Source organism: Silene latifolia, chromosome 3 (genome assembly GCF_048544455.1).
Source record: "Silene latifolia isolate original U9 population chromosome 3, ASM4854445v1, whole genome shotgun sequence".
Taxonomy (NCBI): Eukaryota; Viridiplantae; Streptophyta; class Magnoliopsida; order Caryophyllales; family Caryophyllaceae; genus Silene; species Silene latifolia.
Window position 1 is genome coordinate 129,829,172 of NC_133528.1, and position 22,500 is coordinate 129,851,671.

A 22,500-nucleotide genomic window follows, 5' to 3' on the forward strand; every position below is an offset into this window, starting at 1 on the left:
TGTAGGAGCCTCCAAAAGTTTGCTAGTCCTCACCCATCGTGTCACCATCATCTTCTTCTTCCTTACTTGAGGCATCAACAACCTCCATGGAAGTGGAGTCATGTCCACTCTCACTTTCACTTTCTTGTTTTTCCTCACTTTCCTCTTCTTCTTGAACTTCTTCATCTTCACCTTTTTGATCACCACTCTTATCAACAACCATCTCCTCTCCACCCGGTCTACCACCACTAGAAGTGCTAGGAAAGAATACCTCCCTATCCGCCCAACTAGGCAAAGGACAAGATGGATCGAGAAGTCCTTGGTTAGCAAGATGTAGGAGGGGCGGATATTGGGCCTTGTAAGCATAGACTCTATCTTTATAAGCTTGTTTATGCATTTCCTTCATTAGTAGAGTCAAGTAATCATTTCCTGCCTTGGCATTTTTGGGGTTGAACTCGTGGTATTCGAATGGATAAGGTGGGGTGATAATGGAGGAGGAGGGCTCGGAAACTTCTTCCCCTTGGTGTTGAATGATGTATTTGGTCTCTTCGGAGAGTGGGAGAAGGTAGTTCAGTTTATGAACATTCAATCGGCAAATTTTGCTAGGCAAAGTGAAGGATCTAGCTTCATTCGTCAACCACCCAAATTTGTTGTCAAGAGTGTCGTTCTTGACCCATTTAAACTTTAGAATCATGGTGGGCAAATCAATAAGATGGCCTCCTTTTACCGGGGCATAAGTGTTATTCTTGTTGAAATCCCGGTTCAAATGCTTAGCCAAATAGGTAACTAATCCTCCATTGGCAATAAAGGCCGTGCCTTCTTTGCCACAATCAACATTAAGCCATCGATCAACCAAAAGTCGTAAAGCATTGTATGGCTTGGTAAATTCTCTCTCAATGTTCAAAGCCGACTCAAGAAGGATAAAATCAAGTTTGGTAAGATGGTCTGTGCCATTTCTAGCTATCAAAGTATTCCCAATTACCTTATGCCATACTTTAATGCCCGGATGGTGGACTAAGAGAGCACGACAATCATGAAAACGTGTGAATTTCCTTCCGGAAATTGCCATCCAAAGAGGAGCGGGGTCATACTTGGTAGGCATCTTTGTAAATTTCGCACTATCACTAAGGCCAAATATCTTACCCAATTCGTCATAAGATAAGCATCTATCAACATTTTCAAGACGAAACTCGATAATGGTTCGGGTCTCCACCTTTGTGACCACTACAAGAAAACAAGACAAAGGCGACAGACATGCTACAGTCGCCAATTTGGCGACATAAAAAAAAACTCGGGCGACGGAAAACAGTCGCCAATTTGGCGACTATAGCTTTTTATCCAAAAATCCGTATGAAATCCAAGGGCGACCGAATATTATCCAATTTGGCGACCGAAAACAGTCGCCAAATTTGTCGACCAATACCCGTCGCCAATTTGGCGACCAAAAACGGTCGCTAATAGCCTGTTAATTTTTTTTTTTTGCCAGTTTCTTCACCCCGTCCCTCATTCATTCTATCATCAACGAAAAAAAAAATCGCCAAGAAACCTGACGACCCGAGGCCACCACCAACTACAACGACCACCGGACGCCACCACTCGCCGCCGCCATCCGCACACCACATCACCACATCACTACCGACCCTTTGTTTTTCTTTTTAATAAAGGTTTGTTTTCGACTCAAATTGATTTAGTTACTTCAATCCTTCATATTTTGTTTAAGTTGTGATGCTTATTTAGTATCTAGTTGTAATTTATACATTAGTGATGCTTATTAATGTATGTAGTTGTAATTTAATTAGCATTTTTGTTAATTAATTTGAGTTAGGGTTAGAAATTGGGGTTTTTGTTAAATTAGTAATGTGATTTGATTAGGGGATGTAATTGAAGGTTATCTTGATAATATTAGTATTATTGAAGGTAGTAACTTAGTTTTAGTAATATTGAAGTAGTATTGTTGAAGGTAGTATAGTTTTATGAAGGTAGTATAATGTTAGGATTGTATAAATTTGCCTTATAATTAACGAAATTAAGTTAGAATGAGCATGATGTATAAATTTGTTAAATTAGTAATGTCATTTGATTAGGGGATTGTATAAATTTGCCTTATAATTTTGACAACTTGTTTAATATATAATGACCTAGTACCCGTTCAAGAATTACTCATTAGGAGCAATTCTTGAATAGTCCCCATTTTGGGATGTCTTTTATGCGTTTCAAGTCACTTAGGTAGTAAACACATAGTTGTGATTTTATTAATGAGAAAATAATTTGGTTGCAATTTTCTCCAATGTTCTCTGAATACATATGTGGAATATGTATCTTTTCCACATTGTGTATTTGGAGAACTAAGGGGAATTGCCGAATTTTTTTCTCATTAATAATTCACAAATGTGTGTTTGCTAGTGACTTGAAACGTACATTGATGGGTTTAGGTTGGAGTGATAAGGACCCAATTGAAATCTTGAAATTAGCATAAAATGGAGGATGAGATAACCATTGTTTTTTTTGTTGAAATTAAATATTATTATTTAAAATGGTTAGTTTGCTATATATTGCTTATAGATTAAAATGAAGAGATCTGAACGTAGCTGGATGTACGAAGAAAGAGAAGATAAGAAGAAACGTCCTATCGCTAGATTTGTAAAGGGAGTTCGTGGATTTATTGAATTTGCTAGATGTCAAGATTCATATGATTTGGAACAACATAAACTTAGGTGTCCTTGTACTAAATGTAAAAACTTAAAATATTTATTTGACATTGAAATAGAAGAGCATCTTGTTACAAATGGTTTTTTTCCAAACTATTACAATTGGATCTCCCATGGAGAAAAATATTATCCCGAAGAGCCTCAAATCCAACAAAATGAGAACCCATATAGAGAAATGGTACTTGATGCCTTTCAGTCTAATGATTTCATTAATGACGACCGTGTACCAATGATTGATGAAGAACAACCAAACCCAAGAGCAAAAGCCTTTTTGGACATGCTAAGTACTTCCGAAAAACCTTATATGAGGGGAGTAGAATGACATTGTTACAAGTTGCATCCAGGATAGTTTCTTTAAAATGTGAGTATAATATGCCATTTAAAGCCGTTGATAGTATTGCTACGTTGGTTGAGGATGTTATACCCGATAATAATGTTATGACCCGAAATTTCTATAATACCAAGAAAGTGGTCAAAGGTCTTCAACTTCCACATGAAAAGATTGATGCATGTCCTAAAGGATGTATGCTTTTTTGGAAAGATGATGCTTTGCTTGACAAATGTAAGAAATGTCAAAGGGATAGATATGAGACAAGTGAAGGAAATATTGTTTTGAAGGGGAAGAAGGGTAATAAAAGGAGTGGAAAGAGAAAGAAACCAATATCAGAAAACACATTAATTTATTTTCCATTAGCTCCTAGACTTCAAAGAATGTATGCCACGAAAAATCTTGCCAACCAAATGAGATGGCACAAAGAAAATCCTCGTACACCAGGAAAGATGTGTCATCCGAGTGACGGGGAGGAGTGGAAGCGTTTTGATAGGTTATATCCCGATTTTGCCGAGGAACCTCGCAATGTGAGACTTGGCTTGTGTACGGATGGGTTTGACCCTTTTGGTCAGTTTGGTAGAAACTACTCGTGTTGGCCCGTAATGACCACGCCGTACAACTTACCTCCTTGGCTTTGTCTGAAAAGACAATTTATTTTCCTCTCTTTACTTATTCCCGGTCCTGATAACCCAAAAAACCATCTGGATGTTTATTTACAACCGTTGGTGGAGGAACTGAAGTATTTGTTGGAAGTTGGTGTAGAAACATTTGATGTGTCGAAGAAGCAAAATTTCCAACTAAGAGCTTCATTGTTATGGACTATAAATGATTTTCCCGCATATGGTATGCTATCAGGATGGGCAACCGCTGGGCGAAAGGCATGTCCTTATTGCATGGATAGGAGTAAAGCATTTTATCTTCCTAATTCCAAAAAAATTAGTTGGTTTGATTGTCATAGATGTTTCTTACCGGATGGACATATTCATAGAGAGAACAAGAAATCTTTCTTAAAAGGTAAGGAGGTGCGTGACAATGCTCCGGTTCGACTCCAAGGGGATGAGATATGGGAGGCTGTACGTGATTTGCCATCAACTGTCGATGGGACTGAAGAAGAGTTTAAAGAGTTGAAAAAGAAAAAAATGGTTGGTTTAAAAGAAGTATTTTTGGGAGCTTCCCTCTTTGGAAAACAATGTTGATCGACACAATTTGGATGTGATGCACATAGAGAAGAACTTCTTTGAGTTACTTATTCATACGATTATGGATGTAAAAGGAAAGACACGTGATGATATTAATTCAAGAATAGAATTGAAGAAATTTTGTGATCGTCCTAAACTTCATATTCGTAAGGATGGGGCTAAACCAAAAGCCATATTTACTCTTGACAAAGCTCAAAGAAAGGTATTGTGCTATTGGATAGGAAACTTGAAGTTTCCCGATGGATATGCATCCGATTTGAGCCGTTGTGTTGATTTGAAGGAACTGAAGTTGAAAGGGTTGAAAAGTCATGATTGTCATGTTTTCATGGAGCGCTTATTACCCGTGGCTTTTAAAAATTTACTCCCGACTACGATTTGGAATGCGATTCTGAGAAATAAGTCAATTTTTTAGAGATTTATGTTCCTCCACGATATCGGTTGAGGACATGAGTCGTTTAGAAGACCAAATACCAGAAATTTTGTGTAAACTTGAGATGATATTTCCGCCTTCTTTTTCAATTCGATGGAGCATCTACCTATCCATTTGCCATATGAAGCTAAAGTTGGTGGACCCGTCCAATATAGGTGGATGTATCCTTTCGAAAGGTTTCTTAATCATGTGAAGAAAAAAATTGGTAATAAAGCTCGTGTGGAAGGTTCTATATGCAATGCCTACCTAACGGAAGAGATTGCCAATTTTTTCTCTCTTTATTTTGAAAAACATATTGAGACCAAAGCAAAATACTTGAATATTGATGAAGCGGATGAACTAGACACAAGTATACCCAAGTGTTTCCAAATGCAGGATGAAATAGGGTGTTCATCATTTGGGGAACAAGATTTCGGATGACAAGGAGTATAACTGTGCCCACCTTTATGTGCTATCTAATTGTGAGGTTTTGGAGCCATATGAAGCTCAATTTGTGACAGATTTCATTAAAGAACACCCAAATGTGAACAAAGAGGATGTTTGGCATAAGCATGAGGATCAATTTCCAGCCTGGTTTCGGAAGCATGTATGTAAGCTAAATATTCAAGATGATGTGATAAGAAGCTTGGCTTTGGTTCCTTCTCGAAAGATTGTGACGTGGAATCGATATTCAGTTAATGGGTTTAAGTTTCAAACATTTGACTATGGCAAAAGTAAGGCTAAATGCAACTACGGCGTTACTATTTCTGAAGGAAATGTAGATTCATATACATATTAACATACTCATATATGTCTAAACTAATTTGTCATAAAATTAAAACGGATCTTATGCATGCAAACAATAAGATAAATAGAGGAGAAATCATGTCCTTACATTGTAGATTTCGGCTATTAGGGCATAAGAGAGATCACCTATCTCTCTTGTTCTTGAGCTTTTCCAATGGAAGAATAAAGATCTAAGTGTAAGATCTCTCCCTATGCTTTATACCCAAGGCTCCTCTTAATATAATTAATATTACAAATACTAGTTATAATATTAATCAAGGTAGAAAAATGGAACCAAAATATTTATAAACTCTTATATATTTCGGTTTCTAGAGAGATAAAGAGGAGGTTTTTATTCTCTCTAAAACTATATTTTTGGATGATAAGTTGAATGAATATCACTAACACATTTTAGTGTAATAATAGGTAAAATTATAAGAAAAACCAATGATGGTTTTCACATAAAAAACCGGGTGGAATGGGGGGCTTTTAGGGGAGCCAATGCATGAACACTTTTGTCTTCACAAGAATATTAGGGTTGCATGGCTAGGAATGTAGGTAATCATTGTGTTCTTATAATAATTAAACAAACACAATATTAGCTTCCACTACCCCTTTATTTCGGCATTCATGGATTAACAAGTGATCCATTTTATTTTTGTCAATTTGTCAATATGTCACATGTCATATGTGACATAAATTTGTTATGTAATTTTTAACATATTAAAAATCAACGTATTAATAAAATACGTCACATACAAATATCGACTTAGTAATATCATAATTACTTGTACCAAAAATTTTACCAATATATAAATTACAAATCGATTGTATTTATAACAATTCATTCAATTTAATTGTTACATTAAACAATTATTTCATCCGAGTAATGATACAATTCAATTACTCAGACCGTATTATATTTAATCACATTTCAATATGATACGTAAATTTCACTTCCAAAATCGTCCGTCAATTTTCAAGTAATTTAATTAACTCGTAACGTTATACGATTAATTAAATAATTAATTAAGAGTATTGCCCTTTAGGTATGACCTAGGGGTCAATCGATCACCACCGTCTCACGACAAGTAATGTCAAACTCTAGTCACCAATCATTACCGATATATGTTGACCGGTTGACAAGAACAATATTACTTCCCAATTGTATTCATTTTAATGAGACTTAAACATGTGATCATCATGATCAACAGTCGTGATCGCATTATTGTCGGAGGACACATATTCCAACAATCTCCCACTTGTCCTCGACAAGTGTGCGTCACCAATTCTCTTGTCCTATTACTATCTCCCACTCAATGCAAGGTGTCTTTCAGGTCGTACTTGCAAGTGATCATATCGAGAGTGGTTTCCTCGATCTGGAGAATAACTGATTGACCGGATTTATCCACTCTGGATACCTTCCGAGCGTGGCCACGCATTTCCAGTTCATTACTCCTCGAGTGGCCCTGAGATATTGTTATAACCCTGACTAGGGGTGGACAATTCCTATCGCACTCATTCCCTTTGACTAGCCACAGCCATCATAACCCAAAATATGCCCATTTGACCCCATTTACGAAGGTCGTAGTAACACAAATCAAAGTTAATCTGAAACTGTGCCATCTTAGGAGAATAGTCTTTAGTCAAAAGAATCGACTCATTCGAATACTATAGTAGCTCTCGCCACGACCAGGCTATATAAATTTGCCAGAACTCTATAAGCGGTCATCAGGCCCGACAAAATGTTCCTAACAGTCTGCCTATGTGATCGACTAGTCATCTCACATGACTCTATGGCACTTGAACTTGCCATCAATCGCCTCACACTCTAGTCACTTCGAGACGTCACCTCATACAAGTAACTATGGGCAAAAACAATGTTAATCCATGTTCACTTTAACGGGGTTCAATTGTCTCTACAACCCATTTGGATATAACAATGTACAAGGTGAGTTAATAATAACTCAAACGACAAATGTCGACATCACACTCGGGTAGTCAATATCACATTACGACCTTGTGATGTATATCGTCAGTGTAAACACTTATTGATTGCAATAGAAGTTTAACATCTCATGTGTCCATGTGTTCAAACTTCTTACACTTGCAATTTCCTTCACATTCATGTTCTCACTCATAGCATGAATCTTACCAAGTACACATCAAGGTTCTCGACCTTGGTTTTGGTTCTTTAACTTGAAAGAACTTTCTTATCGACTATCACATAACGAACAAATTTGTGATGAATGATACAATCTTGTACCGATCAAGTATTCCATCCACACACAATGCACTAGGTATATGTTTTGTAGAATCTTACAACAATTGACAAGGTTATTAGCCTAGCACTTCTAACAAGTCCTAGCTTATTGGGAAAAATTAGTTTCAAGCAACTTCTTGTTCAACTAAGTGTCTTCCCACAACTTCTTGTTTCTCTTTCTAGCTCGAAAGTTTTAGGATTCTCATAAATCCTTACATGTGTTCGGATTTCATATATATGTGCAACCTATTGTCACATAATCGAGTATTCCGTCAAACACCGAAATCGCTCATCGGATTCTACTCGAGAATTCATGACGTTTCTATTATGGCTCACCAACCAATCATCATGCTCTTATGCATATGATTCAAAATCGGACATGTACATGATTATTCTAATGGCGGAAACATTAGTTACTAATAATCATGAGATCAACAGTTCTCAGGTTCAATAAACTACCATGACTGCTAATGGTAATCCCATTTTCATTCATATGAATAACCTATGTGTATGTTGATGTGATGTGTATCTCTTAATACTAATCCAACATCCCTGATGTAATTGGATTCATCATTGTCCATTTTCATCCAGAATTGAAAACTCAAAGGCTTCTTTATGAAAGAAGGCATTAGCTCGTCATTCTTTAATGAGTGATGAGTCGTAAAATTCAAAAGATGATAACTCCCACTAAATTCCATGTCTTCACATGAGAATTTCCTAACTCCCACTCAATTCAACATATTTCGAAATTGACTTCTCAATTGAAATTTATTCAAGAATTGAAATATAAATTGCATTGCCAAGTTATTAGGATAAAACCATATATGTTCCCATCATATCCTTTCAAAATGCCTATTTTGAAGTGGTCTCATCTCAACCTTACAGAAAGAGATTTTAAATCTCTAACACACTTATGTCATAATGAAGTGTGGCAATGTCATTATTCAAATACAAATAATATTTAGAATACTTCCTTCGCAAATACCCTTTTGGAAGGAGATTTAACCATTTCATAGGGAGGTTAAGTAATGACATTTGTATGGTTAATACGTTGGCTATTGAAGATATCGGAATATCAATCTTTGCAACTTGATTTTGATCATAACTTAGTATGTTACTTTGATTCATTTAGGCTCTTAAGTAAATCTCAAGGTTGAAACTATTGGTCAAAAATTTCATAAACTTAGTCAAAAACTTGTTGAGACTTTACATTAGTCATTTTCTTCCAAAACCTTCTTTTGGTCTCCTCGTGTAGTTATCTTGAGAATATACTCTTATGATTACTACACTTGGTCCCTTTAGTCATATAGAACTAACTTGAGACCATAGATCTCATCTATTCGGCATACTATGTAAATAGATACTATGTAAATAGATATACCTTCATTCAAATAATTCTCTCTTGCGTAGATCTTCATTTACACAAGTACACAATTTCATTTTGCCTTGTGTCCTCATTTTTCTCCCACTCTATCTTTAGAATGAATACACTAATCATTCGAAGATAGCATATGAGACACAAATTAATGATGTTGAAGTATGAGGAGAACTATCTCATAGATAGACTAATAGTTATTGATTTCATATGTGTACTTGGTGATTGACATACCTTTAAGAGAGTTCATAGACTCAAAATCACTTTATAAATGATCATACACAAGCCTTAAGCATGTGGACATATAATGAAACCCGTCATTATAATTGTCTATTGGATCACTTTTAAATGAATTATCTTATGTTTCATAACGCAAGCATTTAAAGATGAAATTTTAGAACGTAAAGGATAAATGATAAAAACGGGTGACTTGGGTTGCAAACCAAGTCACCATCATCCAAAATACAAACCATTATCCAAAATACCTTTCCATGTCGAACACGGAAACTTAAAGTTCTAAAAATTCAAAGCATAACTTAAATAAGACAATGAAAAACAAGGCTCCACAAAAGCTATCCTTAGCTTCTCCATGGTTTCTCATGCTTGTTTTTCTTTTCCCTTGTCTTTGCTTGGTGGAGGCCCTATTTTCAAATAAAAAAGGGAGATACATTATCACAACTTTGCATCATAATACCATAGTTGAATTTAGAAACATAAAAGAAGGTTAGTCATTTACCTACTGGAGTGATTTTTCCAGCTTTGATATCACCAAGGTACTTGGAACAATTTCTTTTCCAATGCCCCATGCCATTACAATAATGGCACTTATCAAGAGGACCCTTCTTGACTTTGGAGGTGCTAGCTTCACAAGACTTAGCTTTGGTGAATGTGGGAGCTTGCTTCTTGCCCTTTCTCCCATTCTTCTTGAACTTCCCCTTACTCTTTGTGCTTATGTTAAGCACATCCTTGGGAGGGTTCACATTTAACCCCATGTCCCTCTCGGCTTGCACAAGTAACTTGTGCAACTCCTCAAGAGACACGTCCTTGTCTTGCATGTTGAAATTCACCCGGAATAGCACATATGCCTTGACTTTAGACAAGGAGTGTAGAATCCTATCTACGATGAGTTCTTTGGGGATTTCAACCTTTTGAATCTTCAAGGTCTCGACAAGCTCCATGAGTTTGAGCACATGAGGGCTAACCTTTTGGCCCTCTTTGAAGTCGAGATCAAAGAATGCCGCGGCCGCCTCATATTGGACGATCCGCGGAGTTTGTGAAAACATGGTCACAAGTTTGGAGTAAATCTCATTAGCATTGCCCATTTTAAAGGCTCTCCTTTGGAGTTCCGCCTCCATCGCAAATATTAAGACATTTTTCATTGCGGCGGACTCCTTTTGGTAAGTCTCATAGGCTTCCCTCGTGGCCGCGGTGGACCTAGTGGAGGGTTCGGGTGGAGAGGCTGTAATACTCCGTATTTATATATCTTGGGGGTACTCTATCGAGTAGCCCTTACTCTGTCGAGTATGGGCAAGTTGCGGAATAAAATAGTTTCTGACCTGTTGGGTACTCGATCGAGTAGTCGGGGCACTCGATCGAGTAGGGGGTACTCGATCGAGTGCCTTGGGTACTCGATCGAGTGTCCGGTTTTACGGGGGAGTTTTCTCGGGTTTTGTTAATTACGCGATTAAGGTATTTAAACATATTCGTCATTGTTTTAAATCACTTTTTACAAAACCTAAAACCTGTTTAAGAGAGAAAGCAACTAGTTCTTCTTCCTAATCGCGTTCTTGACAATTCCCGGAGTTCAGACGGTCAGTTCGTATCGTAGTTCGTGTCGTTGGATTCCTTGCATCGAGGGTAAGCTTTTAATATAATTTCTATAATGTTTTGTTAAGATTGATGAAACCCTAATTTAGGAATTGGGGGTTTTTATGAGTAGTATTTGAATGGTAGCATCTATGTGTTGTGTGATAGGAGGAGAATTCGTAGAGGAGCCGTTTTGGTACAGCTGTAGATACCGTCTGCGTGTTGTGCTTTCCAGGTAGGATTTCCTACTCAGTATTAGTCCCATAATGGGATATTGGTGATGTGCTGTAGTTAGTTGTTGATATGATGATTGTGATTGTGATTGTGATTGTGATTGGTTTCTATGGCTCTCGAGATGCGTTCTCGGCTGAGTGGGGTCACTTGCGGGAGTGACTTCACGCCCTAGTTTCGCCCTTCGTGGAACCCGCCACGAAAGGGGATGTGCACATTAATGGGACAGGGTTATCGCTCGTATGATGAGCGGGGCTTAGGTGGGAACGGCTGCGGTCCCCCATCGTGTGGTCGGGTCCAAAGTGGACGGTCGTATTGAGATGATGGGGATTGGTTGGTGGTGTGTGTGTGTGTGTGACAGTTAATTGTCTGTTTGTCTTATTATTGATATATATATAAGTTGTGTGATTAGTCTTCGACCCCGTTTAAATGTTTTAAAACTGTGGTGATCCATTCGGGGGTGGTGAGCAGTTGTTTTGGCAGGGTATATCTTGGATACGCGTGGGATCTAGTGGGGATGGAGTCATCACATATCGAGTCTTTAGTCTTCCGTGTTTATTAGAACATTTCCTTTCAGTTGGTTTATAGTTTGAGGACAGTTGTATTTTGCTTACAGTTGGTTTTGTAATGTAATCACTTAAACTTATTTAATAAAGTATGTTTCTTCATTGTCTTGTGATTATCATGCCTCGGGTAACCGAGATGGTGACATCCTCATACCTGAGTGGTCCTGGTAAGGCACTTGGAGTATGGGGGTGTTACAAATGGTATCAGAGCGACGATCCTGAAACCTGTAACCAATGAATCTAATGAACCTAGGGAGTCTAATTAAAATGAACCCGGGGTAGAAGTGGTAGGAGCTAATGCAAAGACTTGGGAGATGTCCTAAAGTCGCGAACTCGCCCTACAATTTTGAACCGGTCACATGGGATATGAGTCGGGATCGCTATGTGCATACTTTGTGTGTTGTGTATCTATGTAGTAAGGTGTTGTATGAATCAATGGATGTATACATGTGGAGGATGTGAGATGTGTAGTGAAGGATAATGATGATATGATTATAATTGTCATTGATTGAATACATGAATTGCAAGACGGTTGGTTGGCAATGTTGTTTTGAATTGGTTGAAAAGATGAGTTAAGGAATTGCATGAGAATATGAAATTCATGTGGAGGACATGTTTATGTGATGGAAGTGGATTTTCTACTTTTGCTATGTTAGTAACATGTGAATAGGGGATTCCATGTCGTACATTATGTTATTGTGTACGTGAGGTTATAAAATAAGAGCATGTGGGTAAATCGTGATTGACAAGTTCAATAATCTATGTGCATGATGAATGTTGTTGCTTGGCTTTTGAACATAGTAACATATGATTAGCAATACTGGTTTTATGAGTACTGAGTCGTTTTGTCTACCTTGTGGTTGTTTAAGTCGTTTGGGAAGTAAAAATCAATAGTTGTGTTTTTCGATTATAAAGAGGTTGTCTTTAAACTGTTATAACTTGAGATGTATAAATGATTTTGATGTGATTCCAATTGGAGGTGATAGCTTGTCCTTTTACGATTCTAACGATAGGTCACACGCCAAAATCGACCAAGAAATGAGTGAGTTATGACTGTTTTACGAAAACTGGACAGTACTGAGAATTGGGGTACTCGATCGAGTATCCTCGGTACTCGATCGAGTAAGGGGGCACTCGATCGAGTACCTTAGTTACTCGATCGAGTAGCCCTGGTAATTTGTTTTACGTGCTTCTGATCTTGACCTACTCGATCGAGTAAGTCCCTTACTCGATCGAGTGGCCTGGACTCGATCTAGTGACCCCTATTTTGGGTCATATGTTTATCTTTTGACTTCGTTGCATATTATGTTTAATTCAAAGGCGTTATTTTGCTTCTTTATGCAATGTTTTACATGTATGTTGGTCTTGACGCGTAAGTTACCCAATTTTGTGGTGTAAAGAGTGGCACCTATGATGAGTATGAGTTCGGTGGGGAGGACATGATTTATATGTGTTGGGATTAGTAAGACTTAATTGAGGCATAAAGCATGTTGTGTGAGACGAGATGAGTGACATGATTGTATGTTGAGTAATGAAAATGTAAGTGAATGTGGGCAAGGCATGATGTAAGTTTAAGGAACGTGAGAATGAAAAGATTGAAAGAAAGGATGTGGATAGTAGCAACCTGAGATGTAAAATAAATTATGGAGGGAGATGGCTAGAAATAGTGTTGAGTAAGAACATATGTAATGAAAGGTCGTTTGGAAATAGTGGTATATAGCGAACTTAATGGGACATGTCGCGACGTGGATTTGCGGTAGTAGTGACCGAGTTTGGAAATTTGTGTTATCGAGAGACGAAACTACTGTGTGATTTCCTTGGGTAATTAACGGTATTAAATGAATTATGATTTCTAGAGATGTAAAAAGGGAGATGCAATTGTTTGAACATTAAACGTTGATTCTATGGATAGATTAGTGGCAAGTGTGAGTGATAGCATAATAAGAGAAGATCCATGGTAAGAAAGAGTGGGATGATGTCGGTAGAAAATAATGGAATTTGAGTTTTGGAGCAACGAAAGGGTAACTGGATTTCTAAAGAGTTAGCTAGAAGGCATAAGGAGTTGAACTATTAATTGGTATTATTGAGTGTAAAGAGAAAAGAAGGATAAAAGTAAGCTGAGGAAAATATTCACCGGAGTTATGTGATATAAAGGTAAGGAATCATCGAAATGTGTGATATTATCATGAGGATGTTAGTTAATGGTTATATGGGAGCTTCAGGACAACATGTGTAATAATGAGTTTCGAGAAATTAAGGAAAGTAAGAAGTTAGTAGAATATCTGCATGATATGAGATTTTGGTGGAAAAATGGATGATGATTCAATTAAGGAAAATATTGGGAAGAATGTTGAGGTAATTTTGTTCATGGATTCGATGTTCGTTGGTTGGGATGTTAACCAAAGATAGAAAAGAAATCATGATGTTTAGAGATGAGTGAAGAGGTTTGATGTCCGGACAGTGGTAGTGTTATGGTCTTTGACTAGTGGTTAAGGTTAAGGGTATATTAGAAAAGTGGCAATTCTAAAGAGGCTGATTTTGTAAAGACTGAATTGATAAAAGTATGGTTGTCAGGAAGTATAAGACATAGTCTTAGGAGGTGGTTTCTCATAATGAGTGTTAGCTGTATGGTCATGTATGGCGAAGGTCTTTGGTGATGCGAATGGAAGAATGTGATGAGGGGCATGCGAGTTAAGCTCGGACAACAGGTAACCTTTGTTGAGTGGTAACTTACGTGGTCGGGATTGACTAGTTGGTTGTGATTACGGGTCTATGATATGTGTAAATGTTTGTGTGAGGTTCGGACCTCACAAGAAGTGGTATGGTGTGATAATTATAAAGTTATTTTATGAATGTTTCGTAATATATATGTTGGACACGGTAGTTTAATTGAATGATATCCAAAAAGGTAATAATTTGATTAATTTGACATGGCTAGTTATAATTTTATGTGTATTAATAACACATGTGTATTCCGTGAAATGGTAGAGATGATGTTCATGAGATGCTTATCTGTTTAATTCATATAATATGTTGCGTTGTGATTGAGTAAAGTGGATTTGAGTAAGTTTTCTTGTCCGAAAGGTTATTTCTGAGTCAGTATTTATGGAATTGTATGTAGCTGTGATGTCTATCGATGCGGTTGTGGTGCCTCCGGTGGTGATCCGGGCACGGTATTTAGTATTGTGATGCGGGTATTTTCGCATTGTGGTGTGGCTGTTGGTGGCGGTGTTGTGATGCCGTCACCGGTTGTGGTGGAGTAGGCGGGATGATTATGATTCGAGTTTCGAAAGTACATACCAGTTATTCATAGTTTGTTGTTTTGTTTGATGTTGCTCCTGCGAGTTTCGGTTTTGCAGAGATAGACAGTTGTCTTGTTTATTGATGTTTTCTTTACCAGGTTAAGTTGGGAATGAGGGTATAATAGGATATGAAATAGAGTCGTAGATGTTTTCGTTGTTGTCATGGTATAGTGATGTTCTATTGATGGGGCACGGTTGTGAGAGGTTGTTACAGTAATTTTGATCTTGTTCTAGATAAGGCTTTAGTAGACATGGTAATGGAAAATGATTCGTGGAACATGTGTTGTAATGATCTGAAAGCGGCAGGTAGTTCATAATCTTTTGTTGGGACAGTGAGTGTAGGGTGTTGGGGGAATTAGTGTCATATTAAGTTATGTATGAGTTTTGCGGTAATGAAGGAAAGAACTTGAGGATCTAGTGTGAGTATAAGTAACGAGTGTGGATCGGGAGTTATGCTTCTGGAAGATAAGTGCTTTACATAGCGAGGTATGTTGGTTTGCAGTGATAATGGAGAGTTAGTATGGTGATTTTACTACGAGCCTTATGGTATAGGTTAGGGGTGTGCAGATTGATTTGAAGTATGAGAACTGTTGAAGTAAGAGAGCCTTGAGGAATAGGAGTGATTATGGAAATGAGGTTATAGGCAGTTATCTTTGACATATGGTGGTGATGAGGATAATGAGATAATATAGCTAAGGGTTTAGTATTAGTGAGTTACGAGGACGTAACATTTGTCTTAAGAGGAGTAGGATGCAATAAAAGAGAGTTTCATGGTGGGCATGCGGTAATATAATTGGAAGTAGAGTGTTAGCGTAGCGTAAAGGAGGGATTTGTTTTGTGGACAATACTTATAAAAGGCCATGGCCGTGCTTGTAGTAGTGTGATGCTTCAGAGTGTGGGAATATTTTATATAGTGTTGACAATTGAAGGATGATATTATGAGTCTGAGTAAACTTCGAGGACGAAGTTCCTTTTAAGGGTGGTAGAATGTAACATTCCGTTTGATGTCTAGGAGTGTCTTGATTTTGGATTTGATAGTGGATGATATTATGGAGCTAGCAGTGTTAGTGGATGGTGGTTGGTTATGTATGAAGTTGGTGTCGTGAGAGATATATATGTGGTGGATACGATATCGTGAGTCATGTTAAGGAAGTAAACATAGTTGGTGGAGTGGGTGTTAAGAGTTCATGTTTTATGTTTGGTCGAGTTGTTGAGTTCTTAGTTATGTTGTTGTGTCTGGGTCGAGTTAGTATGGTTGTTTTTAGAGTATGGGTTGAACTTCGGGGACGAAGTTCTTTTTAAGGAGGGAAGACTGTAATACTCCGTATTTATATATCTTGGGGGTACTCTATCGAGTAGCCCTTACTCTGTCGAGTATGGGCAAGTTGCGGAATAAAATAGTTTCTGACCTGTTGGGTACTCGATCGAGTAGCTGGGGCACTCGATCGAGTAGGGGGGTACTCGATCGTGTGCCTTGGGTACTCGATCGAGTGTCCGGTTTTACGGGGGAGTTTTCTCGGGTTTTGTTAATTACGCGATTAAGGTATTTAAACATATTCGTCATTGTTTTAAATCACTTTTTACAAAACCTAAAACCTGTTTAAGAGAGAAAACAACTAGTTCTTCTTCCTAATCGCGTTCTTGACAATTCCCGGAGTTCAGACGGTCAGTTCGTATCGTAGTTCGTGTCGTTGGATTCCTTGCGTCGAGGGTAAGCTTTTAATATAATTTCTATAATGTTTTGTTAAGATTGATGAAACCCTAATTTAGGAATTGGGGGTTTTTATGAGTAGTATTTGAATGGTAGCATCTATGTGTTGTGTGATAGGAGGAGAATTCGTAGAGGAGCCGTTTTGGTACAGCTGTAGATACCGTCTGCGTGTTGTGCTTTCCAGGTAGGATTTCCTACTCAGTATTAGTCCCATAATGGGATATTGGTGATGTCTTTGTAGTTAGTTGTTGATATGATGATTGTGATTGTGATTGTGATTGTGATTGGTTTCTATGGCTCTCGAGATGCGTTCTCGGCTGAGTGGGGTCACTTGCGGGAGTGACTTCACGCCCTAGTTTCGCCCTTCGTGGAACCCGCCACGAAAGGGGATGTGCACATTAATAGGACAGGGTTATCGCTCGTATGATGAGCGGGGCTTAGGTGGGAACGGCTGCGGTCCCCCATTTGCGGGCTGGTCCAAAGGGTGGACGATCAAGTATTGAGATGATGGGGATTGGTTGGTGTGTGTGTGTGTGTGTGTGTGGTTCAAATTTGTCTGTTTGTCTTATTATTGATATATATATAAGTTGTGTGATTAGTCTCGACCCGTTTAAATGTTTTAAAACTGTGGTGATCCATTCGGGGTGGTGAGCGGTTGCTTAAGGGTATATCTTGGATACGCGTGGGATCTAGTGGGGATGGAGTCATCACATATCGTAGTCTTTAGTCTTCATTTGTGTTTATTAGAACAGTTCCTTTCAGTTGGTTTATAGTTTGAGGACAGTTGTATTTTGCTTACAGTTGGTTTTGTAATGTAATCACTTAAACTTATTTAATAAAGTATGTTTCTTCATTGTCTTGTGATTATCATGCCTCGGGTAACCGAGATGGTGACATCCTCATACCTGAGTGGTCCTGGTAAGGCACTTGGAGTATGGGGGTGTTACAGAGGCCTCGGTAAGGTAACGAAGCTTGTCGTCACCTTCGGCGGCTAATTTGAGTTGGGCATCCCATTCGGAGAAATTTGACCCATTCTTTTCAAGTTTACATCGATCCATAAAGGATCGGAGCCAAGATGAAGTAGCGAGTGGTGTAGCATTAGGAGTTGGTGTTGCCATTTGTTATGAAAAAGAAGTGGTCTACAAAACAAAATATAAGGAGTAAAACAATTGTCGTTTTAAAAATACTCGTAAAAATGTATGATTTAAACAAGTTTTATGCATTTTTCTAGTGACCTCTACCCAACTAGAATAAATGATTCCAAGACCCAAATTCATATTAACTTAGGGCACGGTGTGCCGAAATACCCCTTTTTAACATAACTCGGTGGATTAACCTTTTAATCGATTCTACTTTTAGAACTCTTGGTCGATGATGTTTACATTAATATTCATCTCTAGCCCGAAACACATCCGGAAATCGTCGTGAATACTTTCGTTGAGTACAACCCAAATTTCGAATAAATGTGTCCATAATCCAAACCCATATCAATTTAGGGCACGGTGTGCCGAAATACCCTTCATTAACATGAACTCGGTGGATAAACATTCATCACCCACTTCCCTACGTAACAAGGTTTGTACCCCGGTGTGGCCGAGTGCACTCCCTCGCGAAATAGGTTTTCATGGTTTCTACTATTTGGTAAGGCTATGTCTCAATTGATTGTTTTAGCGAGAGGTCATGTCAAATTATTATCTATCACGTTTTAAGTGAACTAAAGCGGTGAACTACGATAATTATATTTGACACGGTCGATAAACTCGATAGAATAAGGATGCATGTTTTAGTTATGGCGATTTAGCGATGCATGTGACATAAAATAAAATGCAAGCATAAAGATAAATAAATCCTAGTATGGCCTTCCTAAAATAGAAAAACTATTAATCTATTACATATTCGGAAACCAACTCCATTGGTCCCTTGAACTTCGGTTGTGGCACGCATCTCGAGGCAACACCGTCTTTATGTATCGCCATTCTTGAAGAAATCCGTCTTTTGGAACTCCGGAATGAATAAAATTACATAATAAATTACATAATTTCCTATTATACATTTGTAACTAAAATAAAATAAATCTATTAAATTACAAAACGGTGATACGAGATCACAATAAAAATTACAACCGAATCGATATTCCCATACATTTCGGGAAATACCAATTAAAATCTAAGGCCATACTAAGTAAAATTACATAATTCAAAAATTACATAAATTAAAATTATGACAATCATAAAGAAAAATATAATGCAGCATTATAATATGTATGAACATGCTCAATTTTAAGCTAAATCGCCTTTAATTAGCCAATATCGTATATTACTCGGTTTTTACGGATTTGCGTGATTTCAACATTTTATAATCACAAAAATACATAAACTCATATTTATGCATAAGTTAATTACCCTAACCTCTTAGGACTCAAAATATAGTCTTCACTAATAATTTGACCATAATTAACTTTTATTTACAAAATTGTTCATAAATGGACCAAAAATTACAAAAATAAGCTATTAGACTTCAAATAAATCCAAAAATTTCAAATAAATTCAAAATTTGAAATTTAAATTCATGAACATTCTGGAAAAAATCCATGACACTCATAATGTTCAAAATCTTAGGTTAAAAATTTCGAAAATTTTCCGGAAAAACAATGTTGCGGTTTATCGATTTTAATAAAATAATCATAAAAACATGGAAAAATTATTTTCATTAACTTTTCAATATTAGATCTGAAAAATATAATAAAATGCAACATTAGACGTTTTTCTTAAGTCATAGATTATGTTTTTATTAATTTTCACTAATAATGTCACTATTTATGCCATTTTTCTTCAAAAATTCATAAATCATGCAAAAAGACTTCTTTATAGCCAATTATTTTACACACATCTTGTAAAATTGCATGTGACAACATATTAATTTTCTATGACCAGATTCGAAATTTAACTCATATTAACCTATTTTAACCTTAAATCCGAATTTAATAATGAGAAATTCATTTTTCGAGCATAACAAGTCCAAAAATTATGAAAATTTACAGGTTATCTCAAAATAATATATGTGACAACATATCCAAAAATCAACTTAAAATTCGAAGTATAGCTAATTTTCGACCAAAAATGACATTTTTACTCATAAAATCACATTTAAATGCCATTATTGTAAAATATGAACAATAAAAATCCGAAAAATTAACCAAAATATCCTAAAACATTTTAGGACCAGAAATATTAACATGCATGTAATAATTTCGTGATATATCATAATAACACAAATTTTACAAGTTTTATTTGTTATTCATATAACTTGGAAAAACTTTTAACCAATTTGCATGCAAACAACCGTGGCTCTTGATACCGATTGAAGGAAATGTAGATTCATATACATATTAACATACTCATATATGTCTAAACTAATTTGTCATAAAATTAAAACGGATCTTATGCATGCAAACAATAAGATAAATAGAGGAGAAATCATGTCCTTACATTGTAGATTTCGGCTATTAGGGCACAAGAGAGATCACCTATCTCTCTTGTTCTTGAGCTTTTCCAATGGAAGAATAAAGATCTAAGTGTAAGATCTCTCCCTATGCTTTATACCCAAGGCTCCTCTTAATATAATTAATATTACAAATACTAGTTATAATATTAATCAAGGTAGAAAAATGGAACCAAAATATTTATAAACTCTTATATATTTCGGTTTCTAGAGAGATAAAGAGGAGGTTTTTATTCTCTCTAAAACTATATTTTTGGATGATAAGTTGAATGAATATCACTAACACATTTTAGTGTAATAATAGGTAAAATTATAAGAAAAACCAATGATGGTTTTCACATAAAAAACCGGGTGGAATGGGGGGCTTTTAGGGGAGCCAATGCATGAACACTTTTGTCTTCACAAGAATATTAGGGTTGCATGGCTAGGAATGTAGGTAATCATTGTGTTCTTATAATAATTAAACAAACACAATATTAGCTTCCACTACCCCTTTATTTCGGCATTCATGGATTAACAAGTGATCCATTTTATTTTTGTCAATTTGTCAATATGTCACATGTCATATGTGACATAAATTTGTTATGTAATTTTTAACATATTAAAAATCAACGTATTAATAAAATACGTCACATACAAATATCGACTTAGTAATATCATAATTACTTGTACCAAAAATTTTACCAATATATAAATTACAACTGATTGTATTTATAACAATTCATTCAATTTAATTGTTACATTAAACAATTATTTCATCCGAGTAATGATACAATTCAATTACTCAGACCGTATTATATTTAATCACATTTCAATATGATACGTAAATTTCACTTCCAAAATCGTCCGTCAATTTTCAAGTAATTTAATTAACTCGTAACGTTATACGATTAATTAAATAATTAATTAAGAGTATTGCCCTTTAGGTATGACCTAGGGGGTCAACTGATCACCACCGTCTCACGACAGTAATGTCAAACTCTAGTCAGCCAATCATTACCGATATATGTTGACCAGTTGACAGTAACAATATTACTTCCCAATTGTATTCATTTTAATGAGACTTAAACATGTGATCATCATGATCAACAGTCGTGATCGCATTATTGTCGGAGGACACATATTCCAACAATTTCTTCTCTTGATGGCAATGAATATTATGGCATATTAGAGGATATCTTTGATTTGTGCTACAATGGCCGGGATCGGAGTTATAAAACCGTCTTATTCAAGATTCAATGGAGGGATAATTCCGTAGCTGGAACGAGAGTCCATGATCGTTACAAACTCGTGGAAGTGAATCATACTCGAACCTACTCTCAATATGACCCATTTATACTTGCACAACAAGCTCATCAAGTTTATTTTGCATCTCTTCCGAGCACAAGTAATGATAGACAACAAAAGCAATGGTGGGCCGTTTTTAAAACAAAGGCACGATCAGAAGTTGATACATCTTTTTTCCAAGAAGAGGTTGTATCAGAAACAGTTTTGTCCCCAGTTGATCATGATGAAATTATTTATGCAAATGAGATAGAAGCGGAGGAGGAGTTAGAAGAGGAAGAAGAAGAGAATGATAAGGAGAGGGATGGGATAGAAGAGGGGGAAGAAGAAGAAGAGGAGGAGGAAGAGGAAGAAGAAGAAGAAGAAGAAGAAGAAGAAGAAGAAGAAGAAGAAGAAGAAGAAGAAGAAGAAGAAGAAGAAGAAGAAGAAGAAGAAGAAGAAGAAGAAGAAGAAGAAGATGAGGATGATGATGATGATGAGTAAGAGAAGGTATTGAAAGTATTCATATCAAAATTTGGAAACAATTATTAGCGTTTTATTTTTTCTTTTATACCTGTTTATTAGGTTTTATTTTTTTGTATCTTGTAATAATTATCCTGTAATATTTGCTAACACTTTTTATTCAATTGTAGTACACATGGCTCGTGGAGGAGGTAGGCAGCGCGGAGGCTATAGTGAGGGAGGTAGTAGCTCCCGAGAGCAGGAGGAGGACGTTGACCGTTCTACTACGGAGGTGAGTGAGGAGGAGGAGGAGGTTGCTATACCCCGATCAACTGACGGCAGGATGATCCTTGATCCGAATGGTCTTTGGTAATTTTTTATTCATTCTAGTTTGTAATTTTTTTATTTAGTAATAAATGACTTTTTTTAGACATATGTTAATTATACATTATTTTTGTTTTCCTATATAATTATGTTTTTAACATGTTTGATTTCAGGTTTAGAAGTCAAACAGTTGTTCGTGGTGTGACTAATAGCACCCAAGAGAACATGACACACGGCGTTACTTGTTGGAGTAACGCTAGTGATGAACATAAGGAGATGTGGTT

At 36.6% G+C, this 22,500-nt stretch overlaps 2 long non-coding RNA genes across 2 annotated transcripts in view; both read left to right on the plus strand.

Annotated features, from left to right (window-relative positions):
- The window catches only part of LOC141646285 (uncharacterized), a 58,142-nt gene that overhangs the window by 10,861 nt on the left and 24,781 nt on the right, over nt 1-22,500 (plus strand). The gene's annotated exons all lie outside the window — the stretch shown is intronic.
- LOC141646282 (uncharacterized) lies at nt 21,365-22,493 on the plus strand. Its single transcript, XR_012545477.1, has 3 exons — nt 21,365-21,940; nt 22,084-22,261; nt 22,390-22,493. It is a non-coding gene; the product is annotated as an uncharacterized LOC141646282 (long non-coding RNA).